At 33.0% G+C, this 14576-nt stretch overlaps 1 protein-coding gene across 1 annotated transcript in view; it reads right to left on the reverse strand.

Moving 5' to 3' along the window:
• The window catches only part of LOC149774473 (metalloprotease mig-17-like), a 28882-nt gene extending 25241 nt beyond the window's left edge, over positions 1-3641 (reverse strand). Inside the window, exon 1 of the mRNA XM_089945275.1 lies at positions 3570-3641. The gene's annotated coding sequence lies outside the window, so the exon portion shown is untranslated. The remainder of the gene's footprint in view (positions 1-3569) is intronic.
• Between the last annotated feature and the right edge of the window lie 10935 nt (positions 3642-14576).

The raw sequence follows: 14576 nt of genomic DNA on the forward strand, positions 1-14576 counted from the left end.
CACTTCATAAACTCTAATTCATAAATTGTATTTATATAATCTTCATCAGAGCTTCTTTGTTCCCTGTACAGATTTTAGTACTATGCGAAACACCTATACAATTTGAAATATATATGCTACGTGGGCTATTTGTACTATATGATCCCCGTCTATTGGCATAAGTGATTAGAGCGGGGGGGGGGGGGGTTTGCGGGTTAAATCACGTGACATATTATGCCAAAGAGGTATGCAAAATGGTTGTACCCCTATTTTCTCTTGGCGTTTAGCAAGAAGACGTTAGAGTTAGGACTGGTCGGCCTGCATACAGGATACCATGACTCGATGGGACATGATGCTTTATGTATGCGGCATGTTGCCCCGGTGCTAGATATCACTGTAAATTGCCTAATTGCAGATAACGTAGCAATATGACTTAAAACAACTGTTAAATATAGGTGAAAAGTCCAGATCACATACACACACACACATACACAGACGTTGTACTATATAAAACAGTTGTCCTATTTGAACTATCTGTGTTATGAAAACTATCTCTCCTATGTGAATTATCCTATGTCAACTTTGTATACCATTTGTACTATGCATAATATGCGTACTACCTATACTATTTGTAATATGTATAATATTTGTAATACGTATGCTATTCATAATACGTCTACCGTTTGTACTATGTACCTATTTTACTATTTTCAATTAGTACTATGTATGATGTTTGTACTATGTATGATATTTGTACTATATATAGTATTTGAACTATATGTAGTACATTAATAATCTGAGCTATACGTATACAACTATCTACTTGATGGGTTACGTAAGTACAAGATAGATGTTATTTATTGAAAATAATGTGCCAAAAACAGAAAGACTAATGAAAATGTATTTATGTTTGATAGGGAAATATTACATGTTAATGTGGCTTTTTTTGACTGAAAGGGTGGCATATATATTAATTAAAACACTAGTAATATATTGTTTGAGACAGGTGATGCATTACTGCATAAAGTATTGTTCCAAGCTTATACCAAACACTGTACCTATAACTGAATGACTGTCTATAATTAAACCCATAGTTGAATCAAAGTCTCAATTTATAACTAAACCAGTACCAATATTTGTACCAAGACTTATAAATGAATACAATACAATTAATTGAACCAAAATAGCATATTGTTTATTCCAAAGTATCGAAACACAGAACATTTAAATGTAAACATTTTGAGATATAACTAATAGCAAATTTTATGATCCACTAAAGGTGGAAATAATAATTAAATAGGAAGCTGACTACTGTTGAAAATACTTGTAACGATCGACCAACCAAACGCACAGAGCTCCATTATGACACATAGGATATGATGGTGAATCTTTTAGATGTTCTATACATGTGTACCAAACGGTTATATCATCCATTAAATTTCCACCATCTATCGGTTTTTTCAACCATATCGACTATTTCCAATTTTCACCTTTACCCATTCATGGGTAGTACACATATACATGTGCGATCATCTTTTACGGATATACTGATTCTAGTTGTCCTTAGCTAGAACCACCTAGGAGAAGAAAATTAACTATCTGAAGTAGGAGCCTGCTATAGTTTGTTCTGGAGTGGCCACATTCATGAAAAGGTACATGCAATTTGTTTTCGGGATTGCTATTAAATCACGGCTAATCGGCAAGCTCACAAATAACAGACTAATGGAAACGAGACCAATATTATAAGGAGACAGACATGATATTATCATCTCGGATATGTTCATACGACGTAAAAGGAATGTGAGATCAAGGACAACTTTGTTGAAAACCTGGATAATTTAAGGCAGAAGAACCCAAAGCAGACAAGATTATCATCTTTGGGACGTCTTGGATGCCTACTTGGAAGCACTACGTACTGATGACTAACATAGACATTAGCTGACAAATCTGAAACAAAACTCATTTGAGGCCCACACTATCCACGTGTTTTTATCTCAGTGATAACATCGTCATTACCAAGGCATTCGTAAGTGCAGAATTATGAATGGACCATATACATATATTCTCAAGTTCAATATCTAGGTGAAGCTTTGTCAACGACTGCAAGACAAATACGTGCCACCAACGTAAAATGTTTCCAAAGTGAAATATAAAAATGCAAATTACATTTTTTGACGAAATGACCAACAAACTAGATTCGATATACATGTACTAGGATACATTAGAGCAAAACTGGTCAAAAACTATTATCAGGTACCAATGGATTCATGTAAATCGGTGTGTTTGTCTCATTAATCTTCACCATGCTGTTATTTCCTTTACATACTGATGCCGTCCGTGATTATGACGCTGAGATCGACATTAAATACTGGTCCAAATGGAAAGTCATTCTATCTGAAGAGACTGCGGGCGAAGATCAAGTTAGTGGAACTGGCTGTTAAAAATCTCTTATTTGTTGACGAATTATCATTGAACGCCTTATTAGAGTCTGACATGCAACATATTATGAACCATTTCTCTACGGCTAGTGCCATGTTCAGTCAAGCAATCAGTCTTGAAAACACAAAGGCGAGGCACCAACCGATAGCAGCTAAGACGTGCCTAGAGCCTACCATCTTATTAATGAACAAAAAACCGTGGCTGTGGACACGATCACCTATCTCAGCAAAACACTGTCAAGTACAGGCCGTATAGAAATCAAGAGTATTTGGTGGTTTGCGGGCTCATCGATTTGCAAACAAAGCTGAATATCAACGCGTCAGTGTATTGATAACCCTTCTGTATCCCTGCGAAAACTGGACGTCGTACTAACCCCATGGCTAGTTTGAACCATTTCACTTGGATTGCCAGATGAAACGTCTTAGGATTAGCCACCATGATATGTTCCTTTAGAAACGTTCTCACGCGGATAGGCCTTCCAGGCATCTGATGCCTGCTAATAAAATCACTGTTAAGATGAGCAGGTTAAGTCACATGCATGTCAGCAAGCAACTAAGAAAGATTTTATGATGGAGGAAAACAATGCAAACACTTCAAACATTCCACAAAGTCATCGTTGAAACGCTTCAATATTGACTTGGCATTATGCAATGTACTCGCACATAATCGTTCCACCTTTTGCAGTTTGATACATAGTGTAGCTACCTACTTTGAATTGACAAGAATTATAAAGGTGGTATATTATCGTAAATATGAGATGACGTGTTGAACAAGAATTATAATATCAGTGCGGTATTATATATGGTGTATGATGTACGTATTTTAGTGTATCGCACCTTTTGCACGGTAACACTAATTCTTTGTTACTAAATTTGATGAATTACACTAGTAGATATTGACAAACTGGTGATGCTATGACAATTAAGTCAATCTGATTAAGTCAATCTATCAAAGATGGATCCAGCTGAAGTATAAACGTAGCAAAAATCGTAACTTTTATGTGATGGAAGCTATTTCGTAGTATTCGTTATAAGAATGTTACAATTTTGCAATGAAATATCTGAATTAAGCCGGGTGTTTACCAACAATCATACACGATAACAGAAGCACCCAATGACGTGCAGGTATCAAAAGATTGAAACATATTTTACCTGGAAAACTACGAATGCGCGAATCTTTACATTGATGGCTATATCAGGATCGTTTATTCCTTTGTAGAGTTGGTCTACCTATAAATAGACAAATATAATTTTTCAGAGCTAATATAATTTACCTATCTGGAATAAAAGTGTACAAAATACTGCATTTCGTTTGCAATCCTTCTAACATGTTACGCGTCATTCTATCATTTATCACCTGTGAAGACAGAAAACGAACATGTGACCCTATTTGTCATCAAACAGGATGCAAGATATGTTTTACAATTTTACAACGGACGCTGCTTCCTGAGTGGACCAGGTTGCAATGGACAGGTTCACTTTACTTTGTTCTACGAACAATAAAATACATTATTCTAAGACGAACCTTTGAACAAATGAATTTGGAGTGTCGCATCTAGGTAATTAAAAAAGACTCTCCAGCGCGTGCAATTACAAAGAGATTTATTTAGTCCACCTTGATCAGGCTCGATTCGTTTCTATACCTTCTCGTTTTGAACAAACACATTCAGAATATACCTTAGATGAACATGTATATATGAGAACAATACTTACACCGTTCATAATGTGTGCATAATATCTTCTGATATTCTTTTTTGCCTTAGGTTCCCTTTTTGTGATCTCTAATGAGGAGTTTAGCAACGATACAAATCTACAAGTGGAAAGTATACATACATGCATGCAAACTTTAACGTCGATACAAATCTGCAAGTGTGAATTAAACATACATAAATTAAAACATATGCCAACTGAAGTATCTACCTATATTCATTGATATATATCTACTTAGATGAATACATACATTCAAACGTGCGTCTGAATGTATGTAATCATCTAAGTAGGGAGAGAGACAAAGAAAATGATAAAGATTTACAAAGATGGTGACAAATAGGCTAGTATATAACTATAACTTGGTATAAACCTTTCTCTCTTTCACCATATATATATATATATATATATATATATATATATATATATATATATATATATATATATATATATATATATATATATATCCATTGTTGTGTGTGTGTTTGTTAGACAGAAAGGTCACTTACAAGTCCCATACACTTGAATCTAGGATCACGAGTACCTTGACGTGGTATGCTGTCTTTGTTGTATCTGTGGATTGAATATGATTTTAGAAAACACACCCATATATATATATATATATATATATATATATATATATATATATATATATATATATATATATATATATATATCTTCATATTCAAAGTTAGTCTTATTCACACGAACATACTTGTTTCCATTGTAGTGATATCGTTAAATAGCATGTCCTTTCATAGAAAGTTATAAATTCAAGAATCATGTAATCCTCCAAAAACAGTCACTTACCTTCAATATATCGAAAGGTATCAATTATAGGCTTGAAGCAATAACGTTTGTTAGAAAACAAATAAAATAAACAACCATCTGCCTAAGAGAGCGTTAGTTAATTACTCTCTGTACACATCGCTTACATGATCAATTAAGAAAGCAGACATGTCATTAAATAACAACTGATACAACGATAAACAACGATGATGTTGCTGCTTGAAATATAATAAATATAGATTAAACAGCAAGCGAATCATTAATTTTCAATACGCGCCTTTCGTTATGACTATATAACTGTAATTTGCTTCAGCTAAATGTTTTAGCTTCCTTGACTTAAGCAAATGGTACCAGGATTGTATGTGAATATAATATATACTAAACATAATAACTTTAACAGACCTTTACGTTCTACAATCATATCTTTTTCGATATGAACTTGATCCTGCAGAAATGATTGGATTCTTTCGATATTCAACTTGTTTTGAACTGGCATCTCTTTTTCGATATTGGATAGGTCCTGTAGAAATGATATGTCGTTTTCGATTTTTGACTGGTCTTGCAGAAAATAGCGTTTGCCAAGAAGATCCGTAATTGCCAAGACGTTCCGTGATGTGAAGTCATTCTTCGATGGTCGAAGATCATAATTTTTGTCTCTGATTCTAATGTTTCCGTTCTAGTGTAGGATGCAGAATTATATATATATATATATATATATATATATATATATATATATATATATATATATATATATATATATATATATATGTATGTAAGGAAGGCTTAAAAGTTAGATTGTGTTTCCATGATGGTCTTTGTTTATTTGATGTTCATTCATCTGTCATTTAAAACATCATTGGTAGTGACAGTTTTGTCTTTGATAGTTGGACTACTTAATCAAGCTTTTGTAGAAAGGTCACAGATCCATCAATGGAATAAAATGAATATATCAAATGTGTTTGGAACACAAGGGATAGCTTTAATGGGTGATTTATTAAAATTGCGGTTTTTATGTGCACATGTTTTTTCTCTTTGAAACACAATTTAAGCTGATAAATAATTACGTGTCTGGCTTATTGTAGTATTATATCAGAACAACATTATGGTATTTATTAATGTAATATTACAAGTACTTTAATGATATTTTAAATACGTTATGGATACAAAATACAATACAAAGTATTAGGATAATACGAAATATAGATGTATATGAAAAAGGAATTTGACTACATATCAGTTAAGTATCAGAACTGTATCGTAACGGACGAAAGGATTTTAAATCGTGTCAAGTCTATAACACAATTAGCCTGTGTTTTAAGACAAAGCAATATGTACACCGTCCGCAATCTACTTAAGATACGCTCATTGTAAGAAGTTCAACAGAAGATGGTGTATGTTTATAAAGCATATATCAGTTTTGCAATGGTTATCTAAAGTCTTTGTTAAAATATGTTGGTGTCCTTGTTTGCTCACGCTTGGATAATAACAATGACTTGTCCCGGCGAGGATTTCACAATGTTGTGAAACTAGCATCACAAACGCCACTTATAAGTGACTATAGAAGCGGATTTTCGATATTTATCACGTGAATCTTATATTGAGATCAAGAAACATAAATCACCGATGTTATCTCAATTTTGCACAGTGCATTTTAGCCATTGTCTTGGTATGTTTTCCCATCGACCTGACTCTACAGATGGTATTGCTTTTGGGGTCTAATGATCTTATTTAAATGCATAATAGGCTACACATAGCGAACAGTATAGTTGGCGAAGGAAAACCTCCCGTAAGAATCAACGACATGCCACATGCAGGTTTTATCACATTCCGAAATTGTCCGAGCAGAGACTCGAACCCAAACGTAGAAAGTGAGATGACAATGGTCTCAGAAGGGTTTTCGCAAAGTTCACAAGAAGTAGATAGAAAATTCGCTTCATACAATTATTAATTAACATCTAAGAAAAAAATAAAGACGTTTTTCTTGTTTGCATTTAGATTTTTCAAATCTTTTTAACCTATTATCCGTGTAAAATCAGTGACAGGCTGGTGAACGAACAATTGTGTAGTCTCTAGAATCTGTATTAATGTGTTCAAACGAAAGGGCATTATAATGAATCGTTTACCTGCATTGTTGATAACAGGCATAGTTGCGTATTATGTCTTTTGCTATTCTGTATATTTATAATTACGTTGGTGTATGACCTCCACTAAGATAACATCATGGCACGCTTATTGCACGATGTATGTATCTATCTATCAATATATATATATATATATATATATATATATATATATATATATATATATGTGTGTGTGTGTGTGTGTGTGTGTGTGTGTGTGTGTGTGTGTGTGTATATTGATTTGTAAATCGTGCCGATAGAGCTGCTTATTTACTAATGCAACATAACACTTTGTAGACCTTTTATTAGCTTTATACGTTGCATGCTAAGTTAAATACAGAGCAATTTTAGTATATGCGGAACATGTGGATGTTTCAAGAGTAAAGTCTAGTGAAGTTGCAAATGTGAATAAATTTCAGTGTAATGAAGCTATTTCTGCATGTTATTCTACCTCACTTCTGAACTCATTTGGACAACACCACACACAAAGATGATGAGTCAAGCGAGTCACATGGGTTACGAGAGTTACAGACATACTTTTCAAATATCGCTATGTGTATTTTCGAACGCACAGACTATAATAGATGGAAAATCAGTTTTGTTCTATCTCGCACTACGTCCTAAAAACAATATATTTCAGGCCAATAATTATGCTATAATCAAATGTCATAATCACATATTAATATATACACTTTGCATGTATATTGATTTACATCGTCACCTAAATGCAATATTTAGGCCACAATATTCCGCCGTTAATTATGCCATTGGAAAATGACGTCATAATGGTATTTCTCCTATTCAGTGTATGTGAATATAAGATTAAATGTACAACAAACGCGAATGTCACCGTTTTACAACCTCCACTTGATGCAGATCATATAAACATATTATGAAGTTTTAGTAAAAATAGACCCATGCTATCAAATATTATCTCTCTATTAAATATTAGAAGAAACTTATACTGTCACAAAATGAACAATATTTTACCATATGTATCTTTTCAATTCATGCCAATGAAACTCTCTCTGCATATAAAGGCAAGCGAAATTTTGTTCTTAGGTAACATGATGGCTATACCTTCTTTTCATTTCCTGTTCATGACTGGTTCATATATAAGACCTCACTGTAGAGTTGAGAACCTGGCAAAAGCTGTTATTACCTTTAAAGCGTGAACATCTGTTTCCACGTTGGTTTACATACGTATGTAAGCAGTCAAGTTCTTGTGAAATCCATACTTTATTAATGGCACAAAAGAAAGAAACTACATCATTCATACTTTGATTTTGATTCTTTTAGCAAAGCTAGATTATATCTCATGGTGTACATAACAATAATTTTTTAGTGAATTCGACAAATTAGCTTCAATCCAAATAGACTCAAGTAGAATATGTTTCAATAGCGTCGCTAACACTTACGTCTCTTAAATTAGTCACTAAAATCTTTATATCCTGCTGGACTAGAGTGTCTGTAACGTTTGAATTGCCACTATATATGTCTGCAAACATGGAATATTGTTGTTGTGGATGTTGACAAGTTCGTTTAGATGTTGTCCCAGTATAATGGCTGCTCTTAATCTTGTTTTATTTTTTGTATGGCGATGTTGTCCATCCATCTAATTAACCAACTTAGGCTAACTCCAACGACGATTACACGGCAACGTGACAACATTGTTTAATAATAATTGCATATGAGCTTCTACAAAGAGTGTGACGTACTTTGGCTTTAGACAGTAAAAATAATGTATGTTTGATATTGAACTAATATACTTACGATGAGCATCTCACACTGCCCATTTGACCTGTTGACACATCTGGCAGTCACGAATGCCCCATTTTCCCTGTCTTGGTAGTACGCCACATCCTGTTTAAGTAAACAGTCTTATGTTTAGATTCGAATTTACGTAGTTAAGTAGGTAGGCACTTAAACAGGTAGACAGTTGTGCCAATTATTGTGTTGACATGTCTGTAAAGTTTGTACTTGAATTACTTATTTGGGGAGGTATGTCAGTAGGTAGGTGAACGGGTAGGTAATACAATTTGACATATATTCGTTATCCGCTATTACTTAGTGGGTATTTGTAACAACCGCTAGGTGCGTAGATACATAGGTGATTTAATAGTAAGCTGAAGATTGATAGATGCACGTGAAGACTTCTTTCATTTTCCATGGTGAACAATCAATATTAAAATTTCCCTCTTATAACCAGTACAGCGATACACACACACACACACACACACACACACACACACACACACACACACATATATATATATATATATATATATATATATATATATATATATATATATACATATATATATATACAAATATATACCTGATAACTATAAGCATTTGAAGATATCTATATTCATGAATGTAAGAGATTAAACAGAGAAGACAGTAGATAATAAAATCATGAATGAATGCGCTTTGCATGAATTGATTCTTCACACAACCTGAAAGAAGAAGAATACAAAACACAAACTTTATTCAGCTAAACATAAACATATTGGAAATGACGAACGTGGTATTCAAATGCATTTTGCAACATAATTATTTGTTAGTTAGGTAAATTAAATATTTCTCATCGATAACTCGTTTCCGGTTTAGTTTCCTTAATAAATATAGAGCGCACTATACACAAAGGAATAACCAATACATCAGAGATTAGATTCAGAGAACCACTGGCAATATTTGAGACGTCTGTTGCTAAATAAAATCATTGGTCTGATGCAAAATATATTCAAGCCAAAGTCTCTTTGGAACCGACGTATATTTTGCCATTCAGGTTCGTAACAGAAATTATATTTTATTACATAGCACATATATTAATGGCTGTTAATGCAAATGTCTCTGATACAATTAAATCAAAATATTTCACTGCTGAAATGAGGTGAATAAAACATGTGTATTAATAAGGTCAAAGAGCGAATAACTGCAAAGTCTCATAATATATGCACTGCTGATGCCCGATGATTAAATGAAAGCAAAACATTTAGTAAGAAACAACTACAAGGTCAACTCTAATTAAACATTACCCGGTTCTCAACCAGTTAGAATTATCAGTCTGTAGGATCCAGTTGCCAGTGGACTATATATATGTCTGCTAATCAGTGTACAAATAGCATGACAAAGGGCTTTATGTGGAAATGGATGAGGATAAGTGTGTAGCGCAAAGGCCCAGGCACTGAGGTTCTCATACGAGCAGATATTCAAAGCATCCAAACATCCACATTTTACTAATGTAATCACTCATAACAAGGGCAGTTCACGAAGCCAAGGTAGATCATATACTAGCTGAAATAGCGGAAGCGATCTAAGGTTACTGAAAATAAAAAAGTTCAAAGATTCCATAAAAATTATCCATGAACCACTTCACCATTGACAATGGACCTTGAAAAGATAACACACAGATAATCGCTCAGATTCGCAGTCTCTTCCATTCTGTAGATACAGACATTGGGGTGGAAGCTACATTTAGAGGCGATGAACGAGCAGCTGAAATATCATAGCTACTCCGTGTCCTGTATTGATGAAATTAACCAAAGCGATGTCACCTGTCTACCAAGTAAGCCACAAGGTTCAGAACGAACACACACGAGCTATATAGTTAAACAACAACATATGACAAAAGGAAGAAGAACTATTTTACTTCAGACGGTCAAACATAACGGAGTGCACAAGTGATCACACGATTGCAAAGATAATGAACCTACGTTTAAAAGAAACAAGAAAGAGAATAGTCGAGGAAGAACCATGACATAACATAATGAACTTAGATCAGATACGAGAAACTAAGGGACCGATACTTTCCGTCGATGTGCAAAATGCCGCCATAGAACTTAGGAAACTAAAACATAAATTAATGACAATAACAAACTGATATACAACTGTATGCACTACGAAATAAAGTATGATATTAAAACGAAAATCTAATTATAACATCACCGTAGAAATTAAATGATTGCGTTTACTTGGGGTCACTATGTATAGACACTGAATCGAGAGGAAGGGCAAGGGAACCTACCCAACATAAATAATTTTGAAGGAAGGTGAGTACTTGACCTGAAAAACTTATGAATAAGAAACTTTTGCAATTTACAACTTTGTACAGAAAGAAACTCATATAAGAACATTAGAGTGTGCTTTATCAAGTAGCGTACAAAGGTCACAAGCGCAATGATACAAATTTCGAATCTTAAATTAAACTAATCAAATAACTAAACTCACAACACTCAAATTGAAGCAAATTATTAAAATTTAAATTAAATTTAATTTAAATATGAAAATTAAATTCAAGTATGTAATTAGATTACATAAACATGATCCATAAATTAAACTAAAATATCGTTTGTTTTTTTTAATTTGAAATCAGTATGTGAGTTACACGTGTACATAAATATATCCATATCCACATTTCTACAAATATAAAACCTTTAGGTACTTATTAATATTTTTGATTGGTCACAATCCAATTTCTAACTAGCCACATTTGATGGGTATGACAAGGTTTGTGCTCATAAAAGTAGAAATGCGATGAAACTTTACCTCCTTTTCTACATTATCCGTCTTTTCCAGAATGGATCGGCCGTCATTTAATTTTCTCACAGTATATATGTCAGCATTAGGATCAATATCATAATTCCTCTTCAAGTTTAAGGTTAGAGTCTGTGATTTGCGTTTGAGGAGAAAGGACAACTTGTCAGGTAGGTCAAGGTCACTGATTGTTCGCTTGACTGTCTGAAGTAGAGAGGTTACATCTTCCAGCCAGACTGTTTCCGAGTCTGTTGTTGCTGGCAAAATCGATATAAGATAAGGGGTTAAAATGAATGATCAGACTACCGATATTAAGGACCGATTAAGCAACGCAAGAATCAATAAAAATACATACGTAACAAAATGAATTCATCTTTTAATTAATCACATTTTGCACAATGAAGATCGTATATTGATGTTCGTAAAAAATCAATATATGTTGATTACTTTGATAACATATTTGTTGCTTAGCTTTGTAAGGACAATGTACAATATTATATATTTGGCAAATACATATTTAATAAGTACTTTTACATATAAATAATGAATTCTATCAGGAATCGGGAAGATAAATAAAACATCGTGGCAGAATTAAACCTTCTTAGCAAATATGAAAGAGAATATCTTGAACGCTGTAGAAAAGAGACCAAGATGTACTTAAGAATATCATACTAATTTCAGTACGTATACTTATCCAGATGCGTTTTATCAACTGAAGAACGAAACAGCTTAGCAACCAAATGTTTAAATTCCCTCCTCTGCTTATAAAACGATGGAATTATGTGTCGGAACAACATGCTGAATAGAAAGCCAGATTAATCTAAGGCTTCAAAAGTTCCATCCATGTCCATTATGGTATTATGGGAGTGTGAACTACTAGAAATAAATTTGTTACAACATGAAAATTGTTTGATAAAGGAATTACTCGAATTACCAGGAATAAGAAGTCAATCACTATAATGGATAGATACATAGCATATCCGCTTTACTTAGAATGCAATATAGCACGAACGTTAGACAATTATTTTGTATGTCGGCAAGTAATATTATTTTTTAAACAACGTTGGCATAGGTTTGTACTCATTTTCTTTATTAGTTTCCATGGTCTAATATTTCTTTATGGTGATGCCGATGAAAGCAGCTTACATCTAATAGCAATATTGTTGCTGATGTAATTATTCACACAAAAGTGGAATTAAAGTGAACAATTATTTACTCAGTCTTCATTAATCACAAAGAATGCGCTTCTATATGTATAGTGCCAAGTGACAAGGATAGAGTTGTCAATAAAGTCATCGTGTTTGCTCTTTTCAGGTTTTCAAATATGATGCTGTAGAAAATGAAAGCACACACACAGACACACACAAACATACATACATATATTATTGCTATTATTATTATTATTATTATTATTATTATTATTATTAATAAGAAAAGTTAAACTGCAATAGGAATTATGAAAGAATTGATTATTCAATTTTAATATTCGTCGATAATATTATGAATCACGGAAAATTCTGAAAATTGTAAGCAATTGCGAGCTGATATCTCAATACAGATGTTTGGTTTAGATTATACCGTAGCTTCTAGATTTTTCTCAGGACGCTTGGCTCTATGCAATTCTGCCACATTTTCTAACTTAATTGTATCATTATATTGGAATTCGCCAATACGTAGTACATATAACGCTTAAACGGCAGTTTTAACAGGCTCAGGGAAATCGCTGCGAGGATAGCCTTGTCTTACCAAGCAATCATTCTCAATGCTAATTGCAACTCTATAATATATATATATATATATATATATATATATATATATATATATATATATATATATATATATATTTATATATATATATATATATATATATATATATATAGAGAGAGAGAGAGAGAGAGAGAGAGAGAGAGAGAGAGAGGCTGGCATACAGGCAGACTGACATAAACTTACAAACATGCATATATCAAAAAATATATAGAGACAGACACAGGCGGAGAGACGCATACAGAGTGAGATTGGAACATAGATATACAGATGTATACGTACCATTTGGAAAATATGCTGTGAAACAGTAAAGAAGAATAAATAGATTTTTCTTCATTGTCAACTCAAGACTGGCTGGCAATTATGGAAGTATTGTTTGACTGAACTATTATAATGGAGCTTATATATTTGTCTGTTAGACTTAGTTATGTAATTTAGGGCTAGCTTCTTCCAGCCACTTATTAAATTTGGTTTACCCATACAATTTGTGAAATCTATTAAATCATATTGAGCAACGCTGTGAGCCTTTAATTATAGTTAGTGAAAATAGCTTCAGGCCTTTTCAAATCAAAGGTCGTACCTTACACGCCATTATGTAAAACGTATCGGACGAAAATACTAAAGTACATTCATCCGACTGAAATGGTATAACAAACCCTAACATAAACATGGTAACATATGAAATCGTGTTGGATGAAAGTATTTATGTACGCTCACGAGCCTGAAATAGAAGAATAAATGCTAATATAGGTAGGTATAAACATTTAATATAAAAGCGATAATTAGAACCAAAGGAAGTATGTCTATTACGTCTATCATTCTGTCCTTGCGACTATTATATATATATATATATATATATATATATATATATATATATATATATATATATATATATATATATATAATGGCTGTCAGAATAAAAAAGGAATTGCTTGCTTGTCCTTTTTAAAGGAAGTTTAAACTTTGTACACACAATATCAAGTTTAATAAGAAGAAGCACAAGAGGTTGTAAAGTGAATCATGTTGTACTAGTAAACATACTAGTAACAATACTACATGGTTAATTCCCAAACATATGCATTAACAATACCCTATTTCCCACCACTGATTTTGTGATCTCTAAAACCAGATGTAGCAATTATACTACATAGCTCTCCACCAAACCCATGTAGTAATAATACCCTATTTCTAGGCATTGATTTGTTTTCTTCAAATTCTGATGTAGTGGCAATACTACATG

This window comes from Sinohyriopsis cumingii, unplaced genomic scaffold, assembly GCF_028554795.1.
Source record: "Sinohyriopsis cumingii isolate HCF-2022 unplaced genomic scaffold, ASM2855479v2 utg000229l, whole genome shotgun sequence".
Classification (NCBI taxonomy): domain Eukaryota; kingdom Metazoa; phylum Mollusca; class Bivalvia; order Unionida; family Unionidae; genus Sinohyriopsis; species Sinohyriopsis cumingii.